The 12,241-nt window shown below is 41.5% G+C and overlaps 1 non-coding gene across 1 annotated transcript; it reads right to left on the bottom strand.

Annotated features, from left to right (window-relative positions):
- Positions 1–10,474: 10,474 nt before the first annotated feature.
- On the bottom strand, positions 10,475–10,581 carry LOC145013431 (small nucleolar RNA R71). The gene has a single exon (XR_013664991.1). It is a non-coding gene; the product is annotated as a small nucleolar RNA R71 (small nucleolar RNA).
- Positions 10,582–12,241: the final 1,660 nt, after the last annotated feature.

Genomic DNA, 12,241 nt, shown 5'->3' with positions numbered 1-12,241 from the left:
TTTGTTATTCTTGTATGATTGGAGACACGTCCTCGGAGAACACTCCACCCAGATTACGCGAGTGGAGGACTACACCCATAACCAGAATCTATGGTATTTAGAGAGCGTGACTTGAGTGTACAGATCTATACGAGGCTGACTACCCCACACCTGGCTGCTAGCTACAGCCGAACCGAAATGGTTCAAGGGTGACGAAAGTCATAAGTATGTGGACGACTTATTGCCACATGTGGACTACCTATTGCCACAGGTTTCAGTCTATTGTATGGTTATGGAACTCCCAATTAGGATAACAGAGATTTACTTACAGTAATAATGGATTACTTTATACATCGTTTACATCTTTGACATCTTTTACATCTTTTACTTACTGTAACCAACATTCAGGAAGGTACGGGACTTTCCTGGGGAAAACATAGAACCTAATCACGATTACATCTTTTACATCTTTAACATCGTTTACATTAGATACATACATGCAGGAAAGCATGGGGCTTTCCTGGGTAACATTTACATAACTAGAAAGAATAACAAACTGGATAACATTACATCTTTTACAATTTGTAACATACAATAAGGAAAGTATGGGACTTTCCTGGTAACACATGATAAGTAAACAGAACAGTTCAACCAGTCAGATAACCAACTATACATTTTCACATGAATAAACATATTTTCAGTGTACAAACTTATTATACTTTACATTTGTGAAACAATAACCAACGTTAAGAAAATACGGGATTTTTCTTAGTGAACATAACATTTCAGATACAGAAAGGAAACCGATACATTTTCATAAAACAAAACCGCTTATGAACTCACCAGCTTTATGCTGATTTTCAAACCGCTTGTGTTCTCAGGTCAGCGTTAGAACAGGTACCCGAAGATCCTTTTGCTCGAAGACGGTGTACATGAAGACCCGTTCCTTTTGTTTATATATATAATGTATCACAATTGTACAAACTTTACTTTTGAAACAACTGTAAAACTTTTATTATGTAATGTAATGGTTGTTTTACTTTACTTACTATGTGCATTGGATTTGATACTCAACGTGGAGTCAACCCCGGAAATGATTCCGCCTTCGATTTTCGGGGTGTGACAGATTGGTATCAGAGCCCTTGTTTATAGTGAATGAAGTATACCAAGCCTTACATGGTATAAAACTATAAACACTAAAGGGTCTAAGTGCTCTGAATTAAAAGTATCTTCAAACTACAAGTATTTTCAAAAGTATACAAGTATACCGAACCGTCGTCATCCGTAACCACAAGTAGAACAGAACATAAGTAAATGGGTGTTGTGTACTACGGTTAAACCTGGGTAGTGATGTAGTTGTGTCTAGGATCAATATAGCCTGGCCAACTATATTCATTCGAGACACGACCAACATGTGCTTGGGAGTGACTGTGGTATGTGGCATGCCTAAAACTTACCCTAATATCCCAAACATCGAATCATTGTCGTAAACAATTCATGAAATACTATGGGAGTATTTCTCGATCCTGATCCTCTGTAGTAATCCTTATTCAAGTGGTTTTCTGTGATTACTCTTAGCGATAAATTATCTGTTCGATAACTCTTTCCTGCTTTATCGCTTACTCGAATCATATAACTGTCATATCTATTGATTCAATGTAGAGGACTTACCATCCTCTTTTCCTTGATCTTATTAGATCAAGATGCCTCCCCGAAAGAGACCTAGCTCAAAGAACAACAACTATCCTTCCTCGCCGCCACCTCCTCCCCAGTTCGATCTAACATCGCTCCAGATGATGATGACCGCTGCGATGGTAGCAGCTATGTCACAAATGAACCCTAGTGGTTCAGGTGGTGGTACTCAATCTCAAAACCCTGAGGGTAGCCAGGGACACCAAAGAGGGGGTTCCTACAAGGATTTCATGAATGCGAAACCAACATCTTTTAATGGCGCTGGAGGTGTCATTTCCTTATCTCGATGGTTCGAGAAAATTGAGTCCATCTTTGAAATCTGTGCTTGTGCGGAGTCCGATAAAGTCAAATTTGCAGCCTGTACTTTCGTGGATAAAGCCTTGACTTGGTGGAATGGCCGAGTCAAATCTCTGACCTTACCCGTAGCCAATGCCATGGGCTGGGAGGCCATGAAAGAACTTCTCATTGCCGAGTACTGCCCCCGTGGTGAAATGCAGAAATTAGAGCATGAGCTCTGGAACCTGAAGATGAAAGGTTCCGACATTGCTGCATATACTTCCCGATTTGATGATCTCTCACTTCTCTGCCCGGGATTAGTCACTCCTGAAAACAAAAAGATCGAAAGGTTTGTTTGGGGGTTATCTCAACCAATAAAGAGTCACGTTTTAGCTGCTCGTCCGGATACTTATGATAGTGCCAAGACTTTAGCTCAAATTCTGATTGATCACAGCGACGATGTTAAGGAAATCACTACCACTTCTGAGCCGACTCAAAGGAGTGGTGAAAAGAGGAAATTCTGGAAGAAGAAGAAGGGTCAATATTCTCAAGGATCATCCAAGAAACAACAGACGGTAGCAGTCCATACTGCTACTACTACTCCTGTTGCTGCTGTTTCTGCCATGGGATCCACAGCCTCAACTCCTACCAATAAATATGCTGGTAACCTCCCTCTGTGTGACAAGTGTAACTACCATCATCATCCTGGTCCCTGTCAAGAATTGTCTTGCACCAACTGTGGTAAGAAAGGGCACACAGTTCGATACTGCAGAACTCCTACCCAATCAGCCAACCAATCATCGGGAGCAGGTGTTAGTCAAGCCTGCTACAATTGTGGAGAAGTTGGGCACTTTAAAAGGAACTGTCCCAAGAAGTCAACTGCCGATAACACTGGAAGGGTTCTAACCATGGGACGGGAGGAAGCAGTTGTTGATCCCACTGTTGTTTCGGGTACGTTCCTTCTCGACAACTCATATGCTAGTATTCTTTTCGATTTGGGTGCTGAAAGGAGTTTTGTTAGTCATGCATTCAAACATAATCTAAAACCAAATCCTCAACCACTAACTGAAACTTTTACCGTCGAGATGGCTAACGGTGAGAAAGAAAGCGCTAACGATGTATTCATAGGTTGTACGCTTACCCTAAATGATCACTCATTTCCTATGGATCTCATGCCCGTTTCCATTAAGAGCTTTGATGTTATCATTAGCATGGATTGGTTGAGTCCCAATCATGCTGACATTCTTTGTTACGAAAAAGCTATCCATCTCAATCTTCCTTCAGATCAAACTCTCGAAATCTATGGCGATAAACCCAGTTCCAACCTTCATATCATTTCTTGCATCAAAGCTCAAAAGCTCCTTTCGAAAGGAGTGTGTTGCATTCTTAGCTCGTGTGATCAACGAGAAACAAGAAGTTAGAGACCTCGCGAGCATCCCCGAAGTCTGTAACTATCCCGATGTGTTTCCCGAAGAACCTCCAGGAATTCCTCCCGAACGACAGGTCGAGTTCCGTATTGACCTGATTCCTGGAGCTACTCCCGTAGCAAAATCTCTGTATCGCTTAGCTCCGGCAGAAATGCAGGAGTTATCCAGTCAACTCAATGAGTTGCTCAGTAAAGGATTCATTAGACCGAGTTCCTCACCCTAGGGAGCTCCGATTCTGTTTGTCAAAAAGAAAGATGGATCCTTTCGGATGTGTATCGACTATCGTGAACTGAACAAGTTAACCGTCAAGAACCGATATCCTCTTCCAAGAATAGACGACCTCTTCGATCAACTCCAGGGAGCCATCTACTTTTCTAAGATAGACCTTCGGTCAGGGTACCACCAGTTACGAGTCCAGGAGAATGATGTTCCCAAGACAGATTTTAGGACTCGGTATGGACACTACGAATTTGTAGTGATGCCCTTTGGTCTAACCAATGCACCGGCTGTGTTCATGGATCTGATGAACCGGGTGTGCCGTCCCTTCTTAGACAAATTCGTTATCGTGTTCATTGACGACATTCTAGTTTACTCCCGAAGCGAGGAAGACCACAAGCAACACTTGAGGCTAGTGTTGGAAACCCTTAGATCCGAAAAGCTATACGCGAAATTTTCCAAATGTGAATTCTGGATACGGAAGGTAAGTTTCCTCGGTCACGTGGTAAGCGAGGAGGGTATTCATGTAGATCCTTCCAAGATTAAAGCGATAGAGAGTTGGTCGGCACCAAAAACACCCACAGAAATTCGTCAATTCTTGGGTCTCGCCGGCTACTATCGACGATTCATTCAGAACTTTTCCAAAATCGCCAAACCTTTAACCACTCTAACACAGAAAGGTGTACCCTTTTGTTGGAGTGATAAACAAGAAACCGCATTCCAAACATTAAAGAAAGCCCTATGCAGCGTGCTTGTTCTGTCTTTACCCGAAGGGACAGAAGATTTCGTTGTCTTCTGTGATGCGTCTAATCAAGGTTTAGGCTGTGTGCTTATGCAAAGAGGAAAGGTGATTGCCTATGCCTCTAGACAGCTGAAAGCACACGAGGTCAACTATACCACACATGACTTGGAACTAGGAGCAGTAATCTTCGCATTGAAGATTTGGAGACATTATCTCTACGGAACCAAATGCACGATCTTCACTGATCACAAGAGTTTGCAACACATCTTTAATCAAAAAGACTTAAACATGAGGCAACGACGATGGGTAGAATTACTCAGTGATTATGAGTGTGAAATCCGTTACCACCCCAGAAAGCCCAATGTGGTAGCAGATGCCCTTAGCTGAAAGGATAGTGCAGACCACAAAGTGAAGAACCAGACAATGACCATCCATTCCAACTTACCCATGCAAATCCGAGAAGCTCAGGATACAGCCCTCAAACCCTCAAACGTGTCAGATGAAACCTTGAGAGGGATGGAAAAGAAACTTGAGATCAGAGGTGACGGAGTTCACTGTTTCATGAATCGAATCTGGATTCCCAAATCCGGTGGATTCAGGGAAATAGTCATGAAGGAAGCACACAGAACCAAATACTCTGTTCCCCCGGGTTCGGACAAGATGTACCTGGATCTCAAACAACAATACTAGTGGCCGAACATGAAAGCTGAGATAGCTACATTTGTGGGCAAGTGTCTGACTTGCGCCAAAGTCAAAGTCGAACATCAGAAGCCTTCAGGTCTACTCCAACAACCCGAGATTCCCGAGTGGAAATGGGAGATGATTACCATGGACTTCATCACCAAACTACCCAAGTGTTCTAGTGGGTACGATACCATTTGGGTAATTGTCGATCGTTTGACAAAATCCGCTCACTTCATCCCGATCAAAGAATCATACAAGATGGAGAGACTCACGCGAATCTACATCCAGGAGGTAGTACGTCTACACGGTGTACCTGTATCCATTATCTCTGATCGAGATAGTAGGTTTACCTCCAGATTATGGCAATCCCTTCAGAAAGCCCTTGGAACCAAAATAGATATGAGCACGGCGTATCATCCCCAGACCGATGGACAGAGTGAGAGAACAATCCAAACCCTGGAGGACATGCTTCAGGCATGTGTCATTGACTTTGGAAAGTCATGGGATACACATCTATCCTTGATCGAATTCTCGTACAACAACAGTTACCACACCATCATTAGGGCTGCTCCGTTCGAAGCCCTATACGGTCGTAAGTGCAGATCCCCTCTGTGTTGGGCCGAGGTGGGGGATACCCAATTAGCCAGGAGTCGAGTCCCCGACAGTGCTCTCACTGGTCCTGAAATCATCCGCGAAACCACCGAAAAGATCATTCAAATCCGTAATCGACTGAAAGCCTCACGTGATCGTCAAAACAGTTACGCTGATAATCGTCAGAAACCACTAGAATTCCAGGTTGGAGACCGTGTCCTGTTAAAAGTCTCGCCCTGGAAAGGCACTGTACGCTTTGGTAAGCGTGGGAAACTTAATCCGAGGTACATTGGAACTTTTGAGATCCTCTCCAGGATCGGTCCAGTTGCCTATAAACTTCATTTACCTCACGAACTCAGTAACATTCATCCTGTCTTCCATGTTTCAAATCTCAAAAAGTGCCTATCCGATGAAACCCTAACAATTCCCTTAGACGAGATCGAGATCAATGAAAACCTCAACTTTGTAGAGGAACCGATCGAAATCATGGATCGAGAAGTCAAAAGTACAAAACAAAGTCGCATCCCGTTAGTGAAGGTTCGCTGGAATGCCAAGCGGGGACCGGAATTCACTTGGGAACGGGAAGATTCAATGAAACAGAAGTATCCGCAACTCTTTTCTTATCCATGATTTGTATCTTGTCTTATGTTCTAAACTTGAATTTCGGGATGAAATTCCCTTTAACGGGGGGATAATGTAACAACCCGAAATTTCCGTATCATTTTACTGTAACTTTTTCGTAGTACAATTCGCGCAACCAATCGTCGTTTCCATTTCGATTTCCGATCTTCCGTTTAATTAAGTCATTATTTAGTACACATTTAAAATGACTTAATGGGTGTCTTAATACATTTAGAAATCATTTTAGCACCCAACTTTAGTGATCGGAATATTTCTAGAAATTACCGTATCGGGTTACGGTAACTCAATCGGGTATGACCAAAAGCCTCGTCTAACACCGGTATCGGGTAGAATTCCACCGTGTCCAAAACTCAAACACTATATAAACGTGTTTAAGACTTCATTTGAAGCCTTTGGCCAATTTCTCACTAAACTCTTACAACCTCTCTCCTCAAGGTAGAATTAAGATCCAAATCTCAAGTTTAAGGCTTCAAATCTTTAAGGTAACCTCCCTAACATGTTATTCAACACCTTTAGCCTTCAAATTGATGAATTAATTGAGTTTTGGGACCAAGAACTTGAGTTTACGGCCAAGGAGCAAGCTTGGGCGGTAAACTCCATTAAATGGGGTTTTAAGCCCTTAAAATCCTTCCTAAACTCAATTGGACTTTAGATATGGCTATGGGACTTCAAGATATGGACTTAGAACATTTGAAACTTTGATTTTGAGCCATTTGAAGGAGTTTAAGGCCAAGGCATAAGCTTAGGCCGTAAACTCATGTAAAAGGGTTTTTTCATGCCCTAAAACCCTTCCAAATCACTTCTATGGCTTAGATATGAATTATAGGACTTTGGTTTAAGCATTTGGACACTTGAAACATGAATTTTGGGAGACTTATGTGAGTTTACGGCCAAGGTATGTGCTTGGGCCGTAAACTCCCCAAAATTTGACATAAATCCAATTCTAAGGTGTTAGAAAGCCATCCAACACCACCAAAAGCATTGGAATAAATCAAGGGACCAACCAAAAATACTTTAAGGGCCTAAAACACATCATTTGTGGGATTTATAAGAGTTTACGGCCAACGCTTGTTCTTGGGCTGTAAACTCCAAGATTTTTGGTGTTAGAATGCAAACTAAACACCCCTAAAGCCTTTAGATGAATTTTAGAAGTCCTTCTATGCAAGTTTTAGACCTTGAAACACTTTGTATGACCCTATATAAGAGTTTACGGCCATAAGGAGGGTCTCATGGGCCGTAAACTCCATAACACCTCTCAAATGTCCCATAAAACTCATGTAAAGTCTTGGAATAATCCTATTAATCACATGTGATTTGTTTTAACAACATTTAACACCATTTTCATGAAGATTAAGGAGTTTACGGCCAGGAGCCTATATTAGGCCATAAACTCCCATAAAAATAATCATTTTGATAATTTAAATTCATTCCAAGTGTTCCAAGGCAATTTAGATAATCCATTCTAGCAACCCCTATGTCCATTTGAGCCCTTAAACCATCAAAACCACACCCACATGAGTTTACGGCCGTAAACTCATGTATGTGTGTGTTTTATGGTTGTAAACTCTTTAAAATGTTTACTCTTGGGGAGTAAACTCAAGTCCCAAGTCCCTAGTGCCATTACAAGTCCGAAGATGTCACCCGGGTCACTCCAAACGCTCGTCTTGAGGTGTTTAACCTCATTGGAGTGTAATGTCCCATATGATTAGTGAATGTATATCTAATTGTATATATATGGACATTATATCATTTTACATAGGATCATCATGAGTAATCAAACCCCGAACCAACGTTTAGCATTCAAAACCGAGACGTTTCCGAGTCCGGTGAGTTCATACCCCTACCCTTTTTCACTGTTTTCCACTGTTTTCAGGGGGGAACACAAGCAAAGTACAAGGGAATTCTTGTACTCAAAACATGTTTTCAATTGTGTGTTTCATATTCTTATGCTTTTATAACTGATATTACAACTGATAACAGATCGAACATATAGATCACGTAACATGTATTTGTGAAATAAGTCTTTAAACTAGTATGTTTTACATGTATTTCACAAATGGTTTTCCACATTTTATTAGTTAAAAGCACGACATTAAAACATTTGAACATAATACCTGTACACTGTTTTGTCCTCGGTAACACTCCCCACACATATACGAGTGGAGGACTATCATATTATTACTAGTAAATTTGTTATTCCTGTATGATTGGAGACACGTCCTCGGAGAACACTCCACCCAGATTACGCGAGTGGAGGACTACACCCATAACCAGAATCTCTGGTATTTAGAGAGCGTGACTTGAGTGTATAGATCTATACGGGGCTGACTACCCCACACCTGGCTGCTAGCTACAGCCGAACCGAAATGTTTCAAGGGTGACGAAAGTCATAAGTATGTGGACAACTTATTGCCACATGTGGACTACTTATTGCCACAGGTTTCAGTTTATTGTATGGTTATGGAACTCGCAATTAGGATAACAAAGATTTACTTACAGTAATAATGGATTACTTTATACATCGTTTACATCTTTGACATCTTTTACATCTTTTACTTACTGTAACCAACATTCAGGAAGGTACGGGACTTTCCTGCGGAAAACATAGAACCTAATCACGATTACATCTTTTACATCTTTAACATCGTTTACATTAGATACATACATGCAGGAAAGCATCGGGCTTTCCTGGGTAACATTTACATAACTAGAAAGAATAACAAACTGGATAACATTACATCTTTTACAATTTGTAACATACAATAAGGAAAGTATGGGACTTTCCTGGTAACACATGATAAGTAAACAGAACAGTTCGACCAGTCAGATAACCAACTATACATTTTCACATGAATAAACATATTTTCAGTGTACAAACTTACTATACTTTACATTTGTGAAACAATAACCAACGTTAAGAAAATACGGGATTTTTCTTAGTGAACATAACATTTCAGATACAGAAAGGAAACTGATACATTTTCATAAAACAAAACCGCTTATGAACTCACCAGCTTTATGCTGATTTTCAAACCGCTTGTGTTCTCAGGTCAGCGTTAGAACAGGTACTCGAAGATCCTTTTGCTCGAAGACGGTGTACATGAAGATCCGTTCCTTTTGTTTATATATATAATGTATCACAATTGTACAAACTTTACTTTTGAAACAACTGTAAAACTTTTATTATGTTATGTAATGGTTGTTTTACTTTACTTACTATGTGCATTGGATTTGATACTCAACGTGGAGTCAACCCCGGAAATGATTCCGCCTTCGGTTTTCGGGGTGTGACATTTGTGCACATCTAGTTTTTGGCGCCGTTGCCGGGGAATGGTGCAGATTATTAGTTTATTTAGTTGCATTAGATTAATCTTTTTTTTAGGAATAAAATTTGCAGAAAGCTTAATTGGTTATTTATTTTGCTAGCTTATCTTAGTTTAATTTTTGTTTTGTTTGTCACAGAGTTCACGACGTGAGATTTAGTATACTCAGGACGTGAAATCTGAGAGTTCATTTTTAGTTTTTCTTATTTTAGTCCAGTTTTACGTTTTAGTTTAGCAAGTTGCAGGAGTTAATGACCAGAGGATCAAACACACCATTGGTGCCACCACTAGAAGATCCCGAGTCTGCAATTCACAAGAAAAAGACACCCTTGCAAGAATTGAAGTCACCCTTCTCTAAGAAGTCAAGAAATAAGACAGGAGAGTCAAGTTCATTAACGAAACACGAGAGCAATCTTGAGCATTTGGATCATACACCCTTGCAAACCGAGTACAAAAGCGACACCGAGCCAGAATTTGAATAACACACGAGTGAACCCGAGAACGAGCCAAGGAACGAGATGACAGATATTGAAGAAATGTCCATGGGAACTTACAAGAAGCGGATCTGAGAAGATGTGGGTCCCGGATTAGTCCAACCCGCAATACCTGCCAATGCCACATTCGAGCTGAAGGGACACATATTGACTGCGCTGAAGGACATCCCATTTTTTGGGAAAGACCATGAGGATGCTTTTAAGCATCTAGACGAAGTCAATGACATTGCAGATTACTTCAATGTCCCAAATGTCAACAGGAACACAGGCTTGCTTAGGATGCTGCCCGTCACTTTCAAAGGAGCTGCTAAGGAGTGGATAAAAGCACTCCCACCGGGTACAATCACCACTTGGGCTCAAATGCGTGAGCAATTCCTAGACCAGTTTTGCCCACCATCCAAGATAGCCAAACTCAAGAAGGGAATAGCCAACTTTGAGCAACATCTGGGGGAGTCACTGTACGAAGCATGGGAGCGGTACAAGGGCTTACTCAGAAACTGCCCGCAACATGACCTAAATGTGCAGCAAGAGATGTCAATCTTTTATGATGGGGTCAATGTGATGACAAGACAACTCCTTGATTCTCAAGGACCGTTGACAAGGAAAAATCCAAGGGAGGTCAAGGAGCTAATTGAAGAATTCGCGAAACACTCCCGCGAATACCATAACCCGAGGCAGGATGGAAGCAAAGGCGGTGGAGGAGCCCAAACTGAAGAAATTGCAGCTGTCATGGCCATGCTGAATAACATGGATCGCAGGATAACACAAATGGACCAGTCGATACACGCCATAAGAGTGGGGAGCGAGCGATGCAATGGTCCACACTTGACCAAGGACTGCAACGTGGATGAGTTTGGGAACAGAAAAGTTCAAGTGTGCTACTCTAATGGGGATAAGTTTGAAGAGGATTGGAGGAAACCGAAGAAGGAGTGGCTGCCATATGAAGAATGTAAGAAGCAAAAAGAAGAGAAGTATAGGCAGACAGGTCGAGGCCACTATCAAAAGGAGCAGCCACCAGCCGAGAAGAAACCCGACCTAGAGACCATTTTAATGAAGTTTATGGAAGCATCGGAAAAGCGACACGAGGCCATGGATTCCGCTATCATGGAACAACAAACATTGATAAAGAACCAACAAGCCTCCATCCATAACCTTGAAGTACAATTTGGTCAACTAGCAACTCTAGTTCATGAAAAATTGTCCCCGAAGAGTCCCGAAGTACAAGCCCAATCTCACGTAATGGCCATCAATACTGAAGAAGATACAATATCTGAGTTCCTGGAGGCGTTGGAAGAAGAACCGCAGCAGCCCAAGAAATTAAGGATCGACAATGGAGAAAGTGCTGAACCAGGCAACCCACGATGTGACACTCCTTTCGCCACGACGTGGTGCAAGTCTGAGCAAAAACCCTTTGCGCCTATTCCAGCTTATCATCCACCTATGCCATTTCCCACCAGCGCAGCACTTAGTCGACTAGAGAAGGAACATTTAGAGTTTGTGAAGCATGTGAAAGGGATTCCAATTAATACTCCCTTTGTTGAATCCTTATCCAAAGCTTCCGAAAACCAGAAATTACTGCAAGACTTGATAGATACACGAAGGCAATTAAAGAAGCAGTCTACAGTGATTCTTAGTGAACAAACTTCAAAAGTTGTGTTGGGAGAAACACCAGAAAAGATGGGGGATCCTGGACGCCTCACTCTTCGATGCGAGTTTGGGAATAAAATGAAGGTTAATGCTTTAGCCGATTCTGGGGCCAGCATTAATCTAATTCCTTTTTCATTTTATCAAAAATTGGAGATTCAGAAGATGAAGGCTACAAAAATGAAGATTCACATGACGAACCGTTCGGTGACACAACCCCGAGGCATAGTGGAGGATATTTTGGTGAGAATTGGAAAATTTATTTTGCCAATAGACTTTGTAGTCTTGGACATGAAAGAAGATCCAGATGTTCCGATAATCCTAGGTCGGCCATTGCTCAACACTGCTGGTGCCCTTGTTGATATCCGCGAGTCGAAGCTAACTTTGAGGGTTGGAGATGAACAAGAAGTCTTTGGGATAAAGGATGACCTTCAAGAAAATAAAGAAGAGGTGTTCACAATTAATGAATAGAATGAACTAGAAGAACTGGAAAAGCTTATGGAAGAAGAGATAAAAGTAGTTCATCAAGTC

This window comes from Lactuca saligna, chromosome 8 (genome assembly GCF_052625555.1).
Source record: "Lactuca saligna cultivar CGN05327 chromosome 8, ASM5262555v1, whole genome shotgun sequence".
NCBI lineage: Eukaryota > Viridiplantae > Streptophyta > Magnoliopsida > Asterales > Asteraceae > Lactuca > Lactuca saligna.
This window is presented reverse-complemented; position numbering and strand designations above follow the sequence as displayed.